This window comes from Geospiza fortis, unplaced genomic scaffold (genome assembly GCF_000277835.1).
Source record: "Geospiza fortis unplaced genomic scaffold, GeoFor_1.0 scaffold408, whole genome shotgun sequence".
In the NCBI taxonomy this organism is placed as follows: Eukaryota; Metazoa; Chordata; class Aves; order Passeriformes; family Thraupidae; genus Geospiza; species Geospiza fortis.
In genome coordinates this window covers 5,616,246-5,623,097 of record NW_005054330.1, presented here as the reverse complement: position 1 = coordinate 5,623,097, position 6,852 = coordinate 5,616,246, and positions in this window count along the sequence as shown.

Sequence of the window (6,852 nt, the reverse complement as noted above, 5' to 3'; positions counted from 1 at the left end):
CAAAGAGCCCTAGAAAGTATAACTGGAATTTGTCTGTTAGATGAAAACAAATCTACAGAGAGCAAAAAGAGGTTTTTCCTCTCTTTGCTACAGAAATTTGCCACAGAAATATGAAATAAATCAGGAGTTTTTATTCATTATCTTCAGCTGTCACTCTAGATGTTGGAATACACTGAAGTGCTATATCAAATAGAATTATAATATTTGGCAAGGATAATTTCTTAGCAGGAACAACAAATGTGGCTTAAAGCAGGTTTTGTGTTCCTTGTCAGGGTAAGAGCAGGTTTGGAGTCAGATGGTTTGGGCAGGTGTGTGTGAAGGAAAGGGAACAGTGAAGTGAGGAGGGAATGTGCAGGATTGCTGTGGGAGCCTGCCAGGGGTTTACTGTGAAGTTCTGGATGGAGAGAGAACTCCTGAGGTAAATCCATAGGGAAATGTGTTTGCACTTGTGTGTGACTGAGGGGGGTCCTGAACTGCATCTCCTGAGGGATGGGGACAACCCCAGGAGGTGCTGCTGGACTCTGCCTTGCCCCTGGGCTCCTCACTAAGGGAAACTTCTCTGTTTCCCACTGCAGCCATCACTTACCTGAGCTCTTCATTCTGAGCCTTGCTCTCAGAGCTGCAAATGGGTGAATTCATCAATACAAAATTCTATTCTGTAATCAGAATTGAAACATGTAATGTTTTTATGTCCATCCATACTTTTGGCCGTGGTTTCTGTCATTGCCTTTATCCCAGCGCTCCATTTGCCTATTTCTGACTGCCTCTGCCTGCTGAGCAGATGTTTTCAGAGAGCTGTCTGCAGCAACCCCCAGGTCTTTTTCCTCTGTGGTTACAATTAATTTAAAATTCAGCAATGTGTAGAGTAGCTGAAAATATTACTACTTGCTGTCTGTTACCCTATTTTTGTACCAAATGCATTTCAGCAGCCCCTGTTGTGCTGCTGAGATCTCTCAGGTCTGAGTCACTCAAGGTGGACCTGGCTGTGTGTGTTTTTATCACCTCTGCTATGAATTAAAGTTATCTATGAGATAAGTGACCAAAACCCTTTTGGTGCTGCTAATTCAATATACACAAATCTGTGCCATTACTCCATCTCAAAAATAGAAAACTGCTCAATGGCTTTTTTTGGTGGCGATTCAAAATAGTAAATTATCATTAGAGCAAAAATAAAGCTCAGTCACATCTTAGAGCAATCTCCACATGGGTCTTCCTGTGCAGTGTTTGCCAATAAACCTGAATTTTTGTTAGCCATTGAGCACGCATTCCAACATCAGCTGCCAGCTCCTTGGCTTCTCATGCAGAAATAGAGATATTTCTAAATCATGGTGGCCTTTCATTTTGCTTTGCTATCCTTTTTCTGATATTTTCTTGTTTTAACGATGTCTCTGACCTGAATTTCTCTGTCCCCCCTGCCCTCAAATGCCGTAAGTGTCCATCAGTGCCACCCCCAGAAGCTCCCCTTGTCCCCACAGCCCCCTCCCAACGCTGTCACTTGGGATTTTTGTGCAGTGACCTGATGTGATCTGGGGACTTGTCACAGGAGCTGGGCCAGCAGTGAGGAAGTTTGTCCCTCCCCTCCTGCTGGCTTCCCTTTCCTGGGCCCTGGGAGCCTTCAGAAGGCTCCATCAGCAAGCAGAAAATGGAGCTGGAGCTTGGATGATGTTTTCTCCAGCTGATATCCGTGGTGTCTTTTGCTGCATCCGTTTTTCATTTTTTGGGAATTCCAGCAGACAGAAATGCACTCAGTGTTTGTGCTAAAAGCTTTGCTAGTTGGTTGGAAGGGAACTGCTGCTCGCCTGATTATGTTCCTATCATAGCAAATTGCACTGCTGAAGTACCTCATAAAATACTCTGTTTCCATGGTGATCTACCTTCCACTTTTCCTAAAAGGACCCACCAGGTCCTGGGAGACAGACTCTGCTTTCTTTGCCTGTGAGAAGATTAGTCACATCCCATATTTTCCCCTTAGTTCTGCCTTGTTTTCTTTACACCAAGTAGTTGGAGTTTACTGATCTTTTTTTTTTCTTTCTCTCTGCCTTTAACACTGAAATATTAAATCTCAGCACATTAAAGCTCCTCTGAGGATGTCCCTGTGCACAAGGATGCAGCACTGAAACTTGCATGTGGAATTTTGAGTGGAAAAAATGAAACTTAAGCATAGATTACTTAAAATGAGAATTAAAACTCTGTAAAATTCTTCAGTGCTGCAATGCTAATTTAAAAAATAGAGAAGAGAGAATGCTGAGGGGACAGGTACCAGGTGGTGCATCCTAATGCAGGTGACTTTCTCCCTGTCCCTGCCTCTGCCAACCTCCCTTTGGTGGAACCAAAACTGCTTCTGCCTGAAGAAGGCTCTGACTGGAGCTGCAATGGTGAATTCATTTTACACATCTGATTCCAGTGCTCAGTGAAGCAAAGTTTTGTTTGCCTTCCAGTTCTAATTTAAAATTGTGGTTTTTTCTGCATTAAAGCAACATTAAGGGCCTTTTCTGACCTGATAAAACCCAAGATGACAAAACTTAAGGCTGAAATCACAGACCTGGACTTCTGTTATTCAGTTATTTAGAGAGTCTCTGGGTGTTGTATATTCTCATATAATGGTAATAATGTCATGGTGTGGTAGCTGTAATTTCAGTCTTTAACTCAGATTTTTTTTTTAATCTCCTAAAGCAAATGAGTTATTTCAGTTTAGAATTCTGCAGGATTTTGGTTTTTTTCGGGTTGTTTGGTTTTGTGTTTTGTTTTGTTGGTTGCTTTTTGTTGTTGTTTTTGAGGGGGTTTGTTTGTTTTTGTTTGGGTTTTTTTGTTTTTGTTTTTTTGGTTTTTTTTTTTATTCTTCCTTACCTTAACTCTGGAACTTGTAATGCATCTATTTGACAATATATTAAAGTTTTTCTTCCTTATTATTTCTTAATTTTCTTTTTTAATTTTCTTTTCCCCCCTATCATGTGTGATCTCTGTTTTAGCCTCCTACCTGGAAGGAGCCATTCATTATTCCCAGTTATAACCCTGCATGAAAACTGGCATCATTCACTGTGGGTTTTCTTTCCATCTCAGCAGTCTCTGTCGTGCTGTTTGGGGGTGGTTTGCTGTATTGTGTCAGGAAAAAAAATCTATTATTACTTTCTTACCCATGACACTTTGGTATTTTCATGATAACTGGGATAACTTGTGCGTGCAGTTAAGGGCTGTGATTGTCACAAGGGTGTTCAAATGATCCTAAAGAAGGGGGATCCATGAGGGGGCTGTTGTACAAATGCATGTGATGGCTGATACAGCAAACTTTGAGTTCTCTGTGAATAAAAATCAGCACATGATCCTCCTTCTTTCCAGACCTTCAGCCATCCAGTGCTCTTTTCATAGAGGATAAACACTCTCTTCTTGGACACAGTTAATAGATGATAATGAGATTTTTGGATGTTAGCCACTCATACTTCACTTCTATCCATGTCTTTCATTAATGGCCATAAAAATTGCAGGTTATAAAAGAATAAACTTAGCAAGTCAGTGGGTAACTCATGTAATACTAACGACTGATATTTCCTTGGCTGGTACCTGCTAGACTAAGTCTATCATCCTTTAATAATAATATTCCCATGTGAAATGGAGTTTGTTGGGTTTTCCCAAATAAGCTTTTTCTAGTTTAATTAGAAAAAGTTAAACTAGAAGCAGACTTTGGCACCTGAATGAAACAGGTGTAGCCATTTCTGCAGATACCAGCATGGAACAAATTCCTGTTATTTATGTTAATGGCTGTGCCTGTAAATGGGTCAGAGCTGGATGTGCTGGAGAGTCACTGAGGGCAGGAGGAGCAGAAATGATGAAGTGAAGCAGTGCCAGAGGCTGTTTCCTGAATTGTTATCTCTGGCTGGCACAGAGCAGGCAGGAAGGAAGGAGGGCTGAGAAAGGAGAAGTTGTAGCAGGGACAGATTCAGGGGGCAAAGAAAGGGGGAACTATAACACAGTGAAAGGGAGGTGTCTTGGGGGATTCATATCATGGAATTGTGGGAAGCCAGGTTGGGAATGTTGTGGAAATGTGTTGGTGTGCTGTGGCTTTCTCTGCTTAATAAACCAGCTGCAGTAAGGCAGGATGAGGAACATTTCCCTCTTATCCATGGAGAGGAGGAACAGCATCCACAGCACTGTGCAACTCAGCTCCTGTAAAATTGAGGTTTGGGGCTGTTTTATGAAGGTTGTTTTATTAACACTTGTTGTTTATTAATAGTTGTTTTATTAGTAGTCAGCCATGGTGAAGATTCCTGGATTTTCTTAGAATCATGAAGAACATTCTTCACATATACCTTCTCCTGTTCCTTGAAAAAGAAGAAAAAAGTTTAAAACCTACAATTTGGTTTACTGTGAGAGGTTTTCTCACCCTGCATGATCAGGGAATGTCTTTCTACAATTTGGTTTACTGTGAGAGGTTTCTCACTCTGCATGACCAGGGAATGTCTTTTCCTCCTTCATGCACACAGCCTGTGTGTTTCCTTACTTTGTGTAAGGACCTCCTGCATGATTCCTTCTGGCCACTTTTACTGTGAGGCAGCTGCCAGAAAATCAGAACCTGCGTTTATCTTTTCTTGCACAAAGAGAATAAACAGGATTTTAAAATAGAAAACTCCTTTTTCAAAGCCACCTAATGTTATGACAAAATCCATGTAGCCACACCAGGACTCACTCACTGCCCTGCACTTACATAATGAAATCACATTTTGCCCCAAATGGCATCACAGGATTTTTTTAAACATAAATAAGTTCACGTGCCTGTCCTAAAGCACAGCTTTTCCTTGCCTAGCACACAGTAACTGTCCAGTAACATAATTATATGTTCACCTCAGGTAGTTAAATCCAACAGTCCCTGCAGTTTCTGCTTTTAAGGGACAGATTAGAAACCAGGCCATCTAAGTCATGATAAGGAAACTACTTTGAAAATACAAAGAATTCTGTTGTGTTCAGAGTTATTGTGGCAGTCACTTCTTAGACTTCAGGAAAACCTGAACTGGAGGTGGAGATGAAGTTTCAGCCTTGTTTGCTATTTAAATGACCTGGTGGCCACTGTGGTGGCTTCAGTGTCCCTGGGGATGCTGCAGCTCTGAGTTGTGATGCAGGTGAGTAGGAGCAGCTCAGATCTCACTGCACCATCACCCTGGACACTCTGGAAAGCTCTGGGAATAGATTTGTCAGTTGCTGGATGGGTTTTTTGTTTTGTTTTTTCTTGATTATGTGATGGTCAAAATATAAACTCTTTTTTAAAAGTACCTAAAAATAGCTTTAAACCACAAAATGGATGCAGCTCTTTGGAAGCCATTGCATTAATAGGTAGGAAACTCTGAGTGTGCTGGTGTCTCTTGAGGCTTCCACAAATAAATCCAGTGACTTATTTGTGCCTCTGAGTAGCACACACAGCATAATACTCATCAATTTATAATGGTCTGGAGTTTTAAGCAACATGAAGAAGAGCTGATAAAAACATTAAAGAGAAGAAAAAGATGATGAAAAGAGGGAGGCAATTTTCTCAATTTCATGACCCATCTGTGATGCTTTTTAGAGATGTTTTGGTGAGAAGAGCTGATGAAATTTGTATTTCTGTGTATGATGCTACTTGGGCTTATGTATGTTAGGGTTTAAAATGATTCCCAGATCTTTCCTCCCTTCCAGATGTACTGCTGAATTATTTCAAGTGTGCCATGATGAAATATTATGAAATGTTGTTGCTGGGAGCAGGAAGCCTTTTTTCTTCCCTTTATTTTTAATTAGGCAAGGTTTATTTCATGACTGAAAGTGTTTAATCTTGTTAAATAAACCTGAGAAACTCTAACAATGCTCTCTAGATTTTATGGTAAAATACAGGTTCTAATCCAAGACATGTTAATTACCCTTAAACTTAACAAGGGCATACATATTTCATTAAATTGTTTTAAATTAAACTATTGGGAAGCTACACCCAGTGCCTCTTGCTTTTTCATTACATGTCTATTGTGAGAATGATGCTGTTTGACTTTTAAACTGAAGCCCAGGCTGTACCCCATGATTTGGGGTAGCTGTGATTATACATATTGAGCAAAGCAGTGGAATTTCAGAGCACAACTGGGACTATTCCTTAGGGGAGGGCTGGCCTGTGGCTTGATTTCATACTTGTTGAAACATTCCTGATGACTAAAACTGATTGTTTCTTGAATTTAAGCCCACTGATTTTATTTTTTTAAATTTTTTTAAAATAAGGTTGCTTTATTTTAATTTTTAATGAGTTTATTGTCTTTTGCTGTATAAATGGTGGTCTTAGGGGAAGTATAAACTGAATGTTTCCTTTAAAACTACTGCTCCTCATCAGGAAATAAGGCTGTTTTTGTGAAGGCATTTATCTACAACAAGCCCTGCAAGTTATTAGCTGGATTTCATCCCCCAGGGGCAGCGTGCAGCAGTGGCCTGGGTCAGAACAGTTGTGATTCAGGGTTTTATTAGCATGAGTAATGTGTGAACTCCTCATGACCTGATGCACACACGAGCTCTGCGCTGCCCTGACCCCCAAGCACAGCCCTGGGATGGAATTCCAGGTGCACTGCAGAGCCAACCCTCCAAAGGGAAATTGCTGCACTTCTGCTCAGAGCTGGAGGTGCTGAACAGCTGTGGCTGCACCCAGATGTTTGTAGGAATGGGGGCACCATTGACCTGAGTGTTCTGGGGAGTTATTCCTTGGAAAAGCCATCACTAGAGGTGGTGTTTGAGGAGCTGCTGCTGTGGTTGTGGTCAGTGTGTCCAGCCTTCCTGGCAGACTGTGTCCCCATGTCCTGAGTCTGCTCCTCCTGCTCTGTGCCCTCAGGGACCTTCCCTGGTACCTGCAGAGCCCCA